The following is a 12,638-nucleotide window of genomic DNA, read 5'->3' on the forward strand; positions in this document are numbered from 1 at the left end:
TTGAACGGGACGATGCACCGATTTGCTAATACTCACATATGTAAAACGCGTTATTTCATATCGATCGGTATATAGGAGGATACTGTACGTTAAAAATAATATGTTAAGTACCTTTAATTATGAGAACGCCGATGATTCCGATCAACCTGTCAATTTGAACGATTTCAATATGGACGTTCTTTATGTTAAAAAGATTCATAAGCGCATGCGCAACATTTGTTTTCGATATGGCTGAACAGATAATAAGAAATATTTCGACCTATTATTGGAAAAATGTAAAAATGTTAAATATACGATATTTCGATATTCAAGCTATCGTAATCATTAATATTTGAGTTGAAACGAATAAAATGAATGCTAGAAATAGAATGTCTGTTAAATCAAAGCTAAAAATGGAAGAAAAAAATGTAGGGTTAAAAATCGTATGGATTGTATTTATTTATAATCGTACGATCGATAAATGTTATCGATAAAATGACGTCGATAAAAATGTATTTCCAAGCTTCGGTTCGATAATTGACTTACTTCAGTCGTCGTTGATCCTGTCACGATTAGAGTCAGCTTCTGAATGATGCAAGATGAAAAAGAATGAACGATCAGTATAGTGATGGATTATATAAAGGAAGTACTAAGTATTTTTCTCTTCAATTCGACTTGGCCGTATAATATTTTGCTATCTGAAAATTGTTCAAATATTAATGATAGAATATATAGCCAATGTTTGAATGTGTTCTTCTATGTCAATATGGGAAAGAGAGAGCCTATGCATACGTATGCGTGTGCATATACGTACGTATATGCTACATATTAAATTTGATATACGTACATATACAATATATTAAATCGATATATATAAAATTGATATATATATATATATATATATATATATATGTAAATATAACCTATAAACCAATCGATAGGAAAACACTTGTTTTCTATGTTTGAATATTCGCAAATTGGTACAACGTCCCGTTCAAAAGCTATAAAAGAAAAGAACATTTTTATCCCAGATAAGTAAGGGAAGTTTCCAATTTGCTTTTCTTTCTCGACATTTCCAATTGTATTTTTGTAATATCAATATCTTTTCTTTAGCTTTTAAGCTGCTGACGTTAATATTTCATAGTTAATTACTTAGGATCATGATATGTAGTATGCTATATATGTATCTACATGAACACGTACATATACATTGGCTTTGTTTTTTTTTCTTTTTTGTTACATACACATGTAAACACCTACTCATCCACACGTTATATATCATACTATTAATGTTGAAACAATTTTCAGATCTTAAGATATTTTACGTTCGGGTAGAATTTTAGAAGAAAGAAATGATGTATTTTTCTTATTCATCTCACATCATTCTCGAACTTACGAATCGTCGTAGAATCAGCAAAAACTCAAGTAAGTTAATTTTTAAATATATCAAATGATTTTACGATTTGTAATTCTCAATAGAAATAATAATTATTTTGTTCTTTCTCTTTTTACAGAATATCATTGCAATCATGCGCGAAGCAATAAAACAATTGAGTTTTTCAAATGAGAAAAGTAGTGTATTAGAGTCGGTGTCGTTCGTTAAGAATAATTTTTACACGTCTCGTGATTTTTGTCAAGTTTTAGAAATATGTATATTAATATAGACTGCGTACAAAGCAATCAAAAAATCAGTGTTTATTCGTCCAAAGTTTAATTTTCTTTTTTTTAACAATTATACAGACTGAGTATTGTAAATGAAAAATAATATTTCGCGAATTAAATTCAGTGTCGTCTCGTAATTAATAAATATTTATCGTGTATTTGAGTCAGTGTATCATCGATTATGATAATACATTTTTCTACACGAGACTATCGGTAAATATATTTACGTATTTCATAGTAAATAACTAGACAATCTTTTTCTTACAATAATTCTAATAATATTTTTGTATTTAGTCTTTTTTCAAGACATCATTACAAGTCTACAATGATTTCAACCAAGTTTGAAATCGTCTTACCTCAATTACAACCTACAACGGAGGAGGAGTGTTTTGGAGCCATCGCAGAACTTCACAAGTAGTGAGTGAAGAAATTAAAGTTCCTCTGGTACCTACGTGTCGTGGACAAAAGGTCCAAATCGACACGGGATTGCTGGTTGTAATTTTTGAAATGAAATATTGACGAGCACAATTGTCAGTAATTTCTCTTATAAATATATTCTCGTATGGTACATTTGTCTGTCTATATGTTTTCCATTGTTTATTTATTCTGTATGTTACTATTTCTTAGCTCTTAGAATAGCATCTTTTTGTTCTTCCTAATTTAATAATATTAATAATTCATATTACTTAATCATATATGTAAATTGTATATATTAGCTTTAATGTCGGATGATTAATATATTTTGTAATGTAGTTCTGAATTAACATGAAAACTCGAACCTTTTATTAATATATAGAGAAAATAGACAAGAAGAAATACGGGAACGTGTAAATCTTGGACTATAAACGAGGAAGTATAATTTTAATTAATTAAAGGGAATACTTGTAGAAAGAGGCCACCCGAGATTTTTTGATTATTCTTGCATGAGAAATAATTCAAATATTTAATTAATTTTGATGATAGAGAGAATGTTTCAACAGGATGTTTGTTTTTGAAAGAAAAATGTCAAGTAGAATTATTACTGAATAAACAATGAGATTAGTAGAGTCATAGTACGTAGGCCTTAGACTAAGTTAATCAATTTTTAGATCAGGATTTTCAGCTTCTAATGAATTAATTTCCATCTCCTTCCACCGCCCATACTCCCACTTCCCACACCCTTTACTATATACTTCTTGCGTTCCCATCTATGCGTGTGCCCAGGTGTTTCTCGTTTGGATAAGAAACTATTACTATGGATTTAGTTTTAAGCTTCCCTTATTGGCGGCTGTCATTGCATTAGTGATTATGCACGTTGTACATTGCACCTGTGTGTGCGTTTTAGGTTGTAGAATACGCATTGTTTCGCGATAATTTCTGAATTATTACATACCTTATTACACATAATATATTTTTACTATCGTTTTGTCTAATAGATCTAGCATATTTAGTGAATCTTTTAAAATACTCTCACATTACTAGTATTTGTATATATATATATATATATATATATATATATATATATATATATATATCGTACTAGTATATATTGGTATATTTTCTTTTAGTCATCTACGCAATAATCATTAGCCATTAAAGTCGATTAGAGCAATTGATACGTACTTCTAAATAGTAAAGAATTAGATGCATTTGAGCTAGATTGTTGGAGACGCCCCGGGGCATATTCTCTATTTTAGACTTTTGCGTAGCAGCGTTATGTGAGAGAACAGTGAAGTGTATATGTTGGAATTGTTGTTTTTTAAATATAAATGTAGATAGACATGTAGCATACTTCTGCATGAATGTGTATTTAATTTTAACCAGATAGGAATCGGGTAAGACGTATGCCACCGGATTTAAACGGAATATTTACGAGACTTAAATATATTTTGCAATGGTATTTATTTAATTTATCTCGTAGCCAATCTATAATCTTCTAATTAGATCTCTATTAGACAATTAAAAAATCTTTGAGAAAATAATACTTATTAAATTTGCAATGATTTTAGAACGTGTCGGATATTTAATTTTAAATATATTGATACTTCGCACTATACTAATTAGTCATTCGTTTATCTGCGAACAAAGTCAAAATTTTATACATATTATATATTTTTTCCTTCTGATCGAATCATTGAATCTTAATGTGCGAAGAATTAATTCTAACTTATAATAGATTCATAAGAGTTAGAATAAATTTCTGTTGTAGCATTCGAATGAATGTATTCGTTTATACGATCAATGAAATCCTCGAATTCTTTGATCATCTTAAATATTGAAACTGAGATATTTTACGGAATGTATAATATTTTTTTTCATTTTTATTTCTTTTAATAGTAAATAATTCTAATAGCGAATGCTCTTTTTTATTGCTTATAAGACGAACCTAGAAGAGGCTCATATGCTGAAGAGGCCTCCACAAACTGTAACTCAAGTGGGTAACTATCGCTGACATATCATTTTCGATGATGAAACTTGAAAATGGCTTGTGATCTCATGACATTCTTTCTCTATTCTTTAGTACCACTAAATTACTTTTTCGTCTTTATTTAACGACTATAATTAAAAATGATGATACATTTTATTTCCCTGACACATAAAATATTTGTCTCGATCTATAAGAAGATACGAAAGTTAGGATAGATTATAAATATTTACAATTGTCGTTAATCATATTGTTTAAAAATAGTATAATATTCATTCTTATTATATTATTAATATGTTTCAATTAATTAAACTATTCTTTTGTAATATCTATCACATTTTTTATTTACTTTTAATCGGATATTTTATTAAAAAAAAAAATATATATATATATATATAACTTTCAGGTTTATTAATTTCTTTATTTTTTAATTAAATATTTCATAGATTTTCTTGATTAAATAATATCGCATTAAATACGTTTAGAAAATTGCATACATTTTTTTTTAGAATACTTTGAGATCCGTTGAATTTTTATTCAAAAATTTATTTATATTTACGTTACAGCATGGAACAGTATGGTTAGATAGGGAATAAAAAAAATGCATCTGGCAACACGTTTAGCTGATTTAGTTTTTTTTTTTTAAGTATTAAAAAATATATAATAAAAGTCGGACAACTAATTTGTCTTTTTTCTTTTACGTTTCAAGTGAACTTCGTTGGATCAGACAAGGACAGTGGTATTCATTTTTCGCATATTGTAGCACCTGAGTGGCTGGTTTTTTTTTTTTTTTTTTTTTTTTTCTTTTTTTTTTAATATAAATATGTATACTAATTATTAGAAATTATTATTAGCGACGGTAACTAGAAGCTATACTTTTATTATGTATTTAATCAATGACTATTCGATAAAATCATTTACTTTGATTGTTTTATTAACAATTCGATATACGTCTGTAAATGTTTAATAATCGTTATTTTAATTTTAAACGATTTAAGTCGTATACCTATATAATTAAATGATATTTACTATGGTAATAACACACAGTAATATTTTTTTTAATCAAATTGATAATTGTTGTTTATGTTTGTTTCAGGTATGCACTTTATCTTGAATAAAATTGCGCTGCGATGTTTCGCCGTTAATGAAAAATGATTTAATATTATCTCGTTGTAAAATACTTATGTATGTCAGTGAGCCCGGAATAAAATTAATTTATTTATTACAACGTGAATTTTTAAAGCATATTGGGTTTTGTATGGATTAATGCGTTTTTACGTTAATGGCTCCTTGCATGGACATTGTTAATTTTAAGGTTATTATTTTTTTTTTTTTTTTTTTTTTTAGAATATGAGATTTAAGACTGAATCGTAGTGTAACGCACTAAAGTAATTGATATAATTCGTTCATATCTCATGTAATGTAAAAATTATATTTTAATAATCTAATGAAATCATTTGTGATGAATTTTCTCAGAAAAAAAAAAAGAAAAAAATCCAATAATATCCATTTGTTATGTTCCATGTATATTTTTATATCGACGAAGATCTTGTATTTTTCAGATTTCACTCTTGTTCTAAACGATTTATAAATTAAGAATTTATAAATAATATTTCATCTGTTTCCTATCATAACAAAAATTGATGATTTTATTTTTGATAATAATATCATAAAAAAAAAAAAAAAAAAAGAAAAAGAAAAGAGGAAAAAAAAAAAGAAAAAAACAGAAAGAAAAACGAACGTAGAAATAATTTCAAATATCTTTGAATGTTCCAATTATTCTTACTCCGTATCCGATTAATTCGGATATCAATGAAGAATATATCGATAGGTCCTCTCGTTCGAAATCCCGTGTAACCGTGGCACGTGACATGCAACTAATATGGTCCGTTACTAATGTCACTTGTCCGTTCGTATGGCTATGTCACCGCGATCGAAGGGTGCAAGTGACATCGATAGTAACAGAACATATGTATATATGTATAATCGTCGAGCCAAAAGGAGCATTGACTTTGTCTATAATTAATTAGAACTAATGCACATGAGCTAATTCCAATCTGTAGATAATAAATTATAATTAACGATCTAAGAAACTTTTTTGGTGAGATATTTCAGTGTTTCTTTTAAAAATAGAAGAGAAAGAATAGAACGAAAGGTAGAGAGAGAGAGAGAGAGAGAGAGAGAGAGAGAGAGGGAGAGAGAGAGAGAAAGAAAAAAAAATTTCGATCGGCGAACTTCGACGTTTCTGCTGTACGAGATATATAGAGAGGGGGGAAACTCTTTAATTACAGAACGCAGGCAACACTTTATCGTAGTCTCGTAGCGATGCGGTGCATAGCCCGCGCGGATTTTTCCGCAGAATGTGGCAGGAACAATAAAAGCCGATAAAAAAGCGGGCATCGCTTTGAAGAGGACGGACGAGGGTAGCAGGGCTTGCAGAAAGAGGTGGGAGAAGTGAGAGGAGTTGTTATAGTGGTTGTACCGTTACTGAATAGACGGACAGGTAGATGCGGTATGAACGTTGGTATTAGTGCGTTGCACGTTGTACACGTGTCACAGACCAGAGTATAGAGCCACTAGGCGCTACTTTGTCGTCCTGCCGATCGATAGTCCGTACGAGCGTTAACGCGATAACCCGTTGCTCCGTTCAACGCGAATGACATCCCGAGAGCTACCTAGCTACCGAGATTCTGCTTATAATGAGTTTGCGAAGCGGCCGCGAAACGGACTTTCCGCTTTCCTTCTCATCCTCGTCCTCGTCCTCGATCCTCATTCTCATCCTCATCCTCATCCTCGTCCTCGTCCTCGATCCTCATCCTCGATTCTCGTTCCTTCCTTGACCGGTCCAATCTCCGAGAGCGAGGCAAACTTTTACGACGTTACCGACACATAATACTTGCGAATTAATTAGCCAAGCTATCATCCTCTCTCTCTCTCTCTCTCTCTCTCTCTCTCTCTCTCTCTCTCTCTCTATCTATCTATCTATCTAACTAACTATATATATATATATATATATATATCTCACTTTCTCTCTCTCTCTCTCTCTCTCTCTCTCTCTCTCTTTCTCTCTTATCTTATATCGGGATCCCTGCAGTTTGAAATTAAATTGAAAGGCATTACGAACTAGTTGCTCGTAAATGACAAGAAGGTTAAATAAGTGTGACGCTTTCGTTGTTTCTTTTTTCTTTCTTTCTTTCTTTCTTTCTTTTTTTTTCTTTCTTTCTTTCTTTCTTTCTTTTTTTTTCTTTCTTTCTTTCTTTCTTTCTTTTTTAACTTTTTAATTGTTTATCCTTTCCAATACGTTTTAATACTAAATTTGTCAGGAAAAATCTACTCGAAATCTGTATAAAGAGATAGAAAGAGAGAAAGAGAGAGAGAGAGAGAGAGAGAGAGAGGAAGAGGGAAGGGGAGAGAGAGAGAGGAAAGGGAAGGGGGGAGAGAGAGCGAGAGAGAGATAGATAGATTTATTAGAGTTTCGAATAAAGCCACGGAGCCTCTCTTGAAAGCGAGCATTTACGAGATAGCACCGGTATATCGAGTCAAATTAATCGTTTAGACGGTCGGTATTACGATCGAAATAGACCGCGACTATGCGATTCGGCGCGCGATGTAAGCGCGTTTCGCATGTCCACGATAGCCATAAATATTCGATGCAACGCGCCAGTGGTACCGCTGATCGTGGTTACCTCGTTCACTACTAACAAAGACGATAATTACAACTTTAATTGTTTAAGAGTACGTAATAATTTGAAAAATTCAATGATTAGAAGTACAAAATCGAAGAAAAATTTATCTCAAATTAGATATTATTATTAGATTATAAACTATGGGATTAACAATTCCATTCGTAAAAGATGAAAGAGGAAAGATTAAAATGTTTCTTTGATGGACAAGAATAAGTGATCATTGTCGAAATCAAAATTTTTCGTTTGTATTTAAAGAAATGTAATGTTCATTAAACGTCACGTTAACGTTGGACCGATGAAATTTCTTGCGGATTAATTATTTTTCCAAGCAAACGTTATTTCGATGATCGATCGTCGAACAGATCCTGTCCGGGGATGTTGGAGAGGAGGAGGAGGAGGAGGAAGAGGAGGAGAAGGAGGGGATAGAGGAGGATACTGGACGGGTGTCATTCATCATGTAATATAACTCGTTTTACCCAATAAAATCTATCAATTTGTAAACCATGCGAGTATCGAGAAGGATGCAGCTAACAAATGTACGCGATGCAATAAATGGCAACGATATCGATTCATAATTGGAAACGTGAATACTTTGATATTTTCATGTCGTGAAATTACCAATCGATAATGACGTCATACCGAGAATATTTCGATGGGTTATCCAACAACGAAATAATGCGATAATTGTGGAGTACGAGCTAGTTGGGAAATGGATGGGGGAGGTGGCGGGAAAATAGAAAGAAAGGAAGCAAAAAAAAAAAGAAAGAAGAGAGAAAAAAAAAGGAAAAAGGGGAAAAGAGAGAGAGAGAGAGAGAGAGAGAGAGAGACGGAAAATGAATGAAAAAGTCGACGATGTTGGATATAGGAAGTTTAAGTGCTCGTCAAGCAAGAGGGCATAAAACGGCATTGCTTTTTCTCCGGGCGACTTGCTCGCTCGATCCACGCCTCTGCTCGGACTTCAACGCTTGGGCGAAAAGTGTGTATAGAGATGGCTTTTTCTATTGAGGCAGCAGGTCTATGTAACACATAACCGCTGGAACCACAATGTAAAAGCTACTTACTACCACGTTCTCCATTGATCCACCAACACGGTCTAGCGAACAGAGAAAGAGAACAGGAGGGACGTGTTCGCGAAAACGATATTACTATTTTCTCTAGAGAATATTTTGCTATTTTTATTTTTATATGAAGGGAAAGGAAAAAGTTATTATTGGGAAATGGTCTCATTCCAATCTATCTATCCATCAATTTATCGTATAAAAATAAAAACAAAATTAACATCGAATTATTATTATCATTATCATTTCAATATATAATTTATTTATATAATAAATGAAAAAATAATTTGGAATTTTATCATAGCGATTAAAATTTCGTTCGTGAACGTCGATAATTTTTTTTTTTTAAATTAAAATCAATAATATTATATAAACAATTAATATCTAATGGATGGTAAACTTTAAATGTGACGAAATTATTCAATATATAGTTTTCTTTTATACCTTTTATAGGTTTCTTTATGGTGGTGCTATCGTTATTGCTATCGTATTGCTTCAGAATTTCGTTCTTTGCACGAAGAAATAATAGTAAATAGAAAAATAGATCGAAGAGAGAGAGAGAGAGAGAGAGAGAGAGAGAGAGAGAGAGACGGAGAGAAAAGAAAGTAAAAGTATATTATTCACAATGTAAAACGAAATCGCAAGGGTTCCGCTTTCTCGTTTCACGGTGGCTTCAGTACCATAGTACTTCGTCGCTGACATGCTTCGATCAGGTATAAGGAAACTCATAGGTTTCCCTTTTCCAATAGCGTGACCCGATATATAAAGCCCACATTGCGTGGGGTTCACGCGAGAATACTTAAACGCGCCAGCGAATTCGCTTCCTCTTATTCGTCGTATATTTTTCTTTCACAATTTAAATAGAATTTTCTTACTATATACATATCAAAAAATGAAAACGTGAAACGGCCGGCAACAATTCCCCTCTTCCATTCTTCCTTGAACTACAGAGAAAGGAAACTTTATCGTGGCCGTATCAAGTCGATATTTCTCTTGCAAGGCAAATAAAATTTCGTTGAGTGCATTCGAAGATAGTGGTACATTGCACTGATATATCGAGCGGTCTGGTTTTTCTTTGTCAGTTAGATCTCAGTAGGAAGAGATAGCTTTCAAATCTCTCTCTCTCTCTCTCATTCTCTCTCTGTCCCTTCCCCTCTTCTCTCTCTCTCTCTCTCTCTCTTTTTTTCCCTTTTTTTTCTTCTTTTCTTTTTTTTTTTTTTCCTTTTTTCTTTTTTCCTTTTTTTCGTTTAAAAGAGTAAGGGAAAAAGCCACAAACGAAGATGGGATCTATCTACGACGATTCGTTTCCAATATACCTGACTCTCTTACGTTGATGCTTCCTCCGAAATCCATCCTGTCGAATCTTTAATGATAGTCAACGATCGAACGTCTTCATCTTTTTCTCGTGTTCTTTTAAAAGGAATCAGTTGACGTTAGAACGCATTACCAAAGGAATCTCTTTTTATCGTCGTAATGAAATCGGTCCTGGTGCAATACTCAAAGTCGTTCCCTCGAAAGAATAAAGGAAGAGGAGAACGAAAGAAAGAATGAAATGAAAGGTGGTAAGGAAGGAAGGAAGGAAGGAAGGAAGGAAGGAAGGAAGGAAGGAAAAGAAAAGAAAAAAGAAAAGAAAAGAAGGCTGATCGAAGGGAAAGGAAAGTTTAAGAGAACGATACGAGCGAATACGGGTGTATACATAAAACAAGTCGTATTTCCCTTGCCGTCCACATAACGTCCACCATTTTACTCTCCTGTTGTGAGAGAGATCCAACAGGGTGCAAGAAGCAAAGCACGTCGGTGGCCCTTTTTTTTTTTCTCTCTCTCTCTCTCCCCCCCCCCCCCCTGTCCAACGGCATAAACCAAAGCAACGTAAATCCAACGGAGCAGTCACAGTGTATAAACCTTTTTCACCCGTTGCTAACTCTACTTCGTAGTTGTTTCTACACCTAACCGTAGCAGAACAGCGTCCACTGATTTTCACCTTGGTTCGTACGTATAACGCCTGCTGACGTATACACGCACTCGTTAGGTGTGTACGGATCGCATTCTGCTCCTGTGGTTTGAAGAAAAACGCTATGTTCCCCCGAGAAAGAGACAGAATGAGAAGGATAGAGACAGAGATAAATAGAGATACAGAAAGAAAAAGAGAAAGAGAGAGAGAGAGAGAGAGAGAGAGAGAGAGAGAGAGAGAAAGGGAGTAAGAGAGAAAAACGAGAGGATATGAAGGGTACAAAAAACTCGCGATGTTACGTCCGTCGTGCATGTAGAAGGAGTCGTCGACCGCAACACGCCGACTGGCCGGCAAACCCTGGACGGAAAAAAATTCGAAAATGAAGGAAAAAAGAAGGGAGTTTTAAGGGCGAGTCAGAGCGTGTGCACAGAGAATATAAGATCGTATTCTCTTTCGTTGCAGTTTAACATTGCAAACGTGTTTTCTTCATTCTCCAACGATGTTGACAAGCGTTTCAACCCTCCTCCGGTTTTTTCTCTCTCTCTCTCTCTCTCTCTTTCTCTTTCTCATGTATATTTCCATACGCATATATATATATATATATATATATATATATATATATATATATATGTAATGTTGGAGAGCAACAGGAGTCGTAACGTGTACTTTCATAGGCCCTGTCTATCGCAAGTTTCAAGCTTTGCATAGGACTGACAAAAGAAAGCATTCTCTTTCACCCTCAGAAAAATGTTAATACGTGCTAAGCTTTTCAAACCATCTACCGACGCGTCGTGGCAGTCGCTTCCGTTAGCCAAGCACGAGCATAAGTCGTGACATAATAATCCGATTATACCGACTAACGGATAGAATGTATGTTGAGATTGTCACTCTCTTCGATCCATGTACCGTGTATTATAAACGTAAGTAACAAGGGTTGCAGGTTAATTTCTGCCTCATTTGTCAAACAGTCCTGACGGTTTTAATTAATTTTTCAAACGATATTTTTAATTGATATCTGTGTACTTTTTTTTTCTTTTATTTCTTTTTATTTTTATTAATTTCTTCCTTTTTTTTTCTGTTCTGCTTTTTTTTTTTTTTTTTTTTGTTTTTTTTTTGTTTTTTTTTTCTTTTTGCTATTTTTATTATAGAAAATTTTATCTTTCAGAGGGAACGTCCGATGAAATAATATCCTACGTGTTCTAATTAGCGACAGACGAGAGAGAGAGAGAGAGAGAGAGAGAGAGAGAGAGAGAGAGAGAGAGAGAGAGAAAACAAAAACGAAACGAAACAAACAAAAAAAAAAAAAGAGAAAAGAAAGAAAAGTAGAATACTGAAAAGTATTTCGTTGAGTGTTACAAATATATATCTCAGTATTTTATTTGAAGAAGATTAAGGAACATTTGCAAGTGGGAGATTTGGTTAGAAGAGAAAAATAAAAAAAGGAAAAAAAAGGAAAAAAAAGGAAAAAAAAGGAAAGAAAAGAAAAGAAAAGAAAAGAAAGAAAAGTAAAAAAAAAATACACACACACAGACATACACACACACACACACAATATTGTCTCGTCAGACTTTCAAGCGTAATAAAAATCCTAGGACATCGTACAGTTTTAACGAGCTTCGATGATACGCGCAGTACGCGTACGTGGTCTTTTTCCAACTGCGTGAGCAACATGCGAATAACGTCATCACGGACCTACTCGTATACGCGTACAACCGCTAGTTCCATTGCGGTTTGCTTACAAAAATAAAGTAAAATGAGTAAAGGGATGGATACTACTAACGGAAAAGAAGAAAGAAATGGATAGTCTTTGAAAATACGAATACAACGATCTAACACCGCTCGAATAAGTTATTATATCTAATGATAAGAGACGAGATTTTCAACAATAACAACGTTAA

General features: G+C 33.1%; 1 protein-coding gene across 1 annotated transcript in view; it reads right to left on the reverse strand.

Annotated features, from left to right (window-relative positions):
• The window catches only part of Bet5 (blocked early in transport 5), a 103,731-nt gene extending 103,583 nt beyond the window's left edge, over positions 1-148 (reverse strand). Inside the window, exon 1 of the mRNA XM_085660913.1 lies at positions 112-148. The gene's annotated coding sequence lies outside the window, so the exon portion shown is untranslated. The remainder of the gene's footprint in view (positions 1-111) is intronic.
• Between the last annotated feature and the right edge of the window lie 12,490 nt (positions 149-12,638).

This window comes from Vespa mandarinia, chromosome 13 (genome assembly GCF_050613455.1).
Source record: "Vespa mandarinia isolate Hongniang chromosome 13, ASM5061345v1, whole genome shotgun sequence".
NCBI lineage: Eukaryota > Metazoa > Arthropoda > Insecta > Hymenoptera > Vespidae > Vespa > Vespa mandarinia.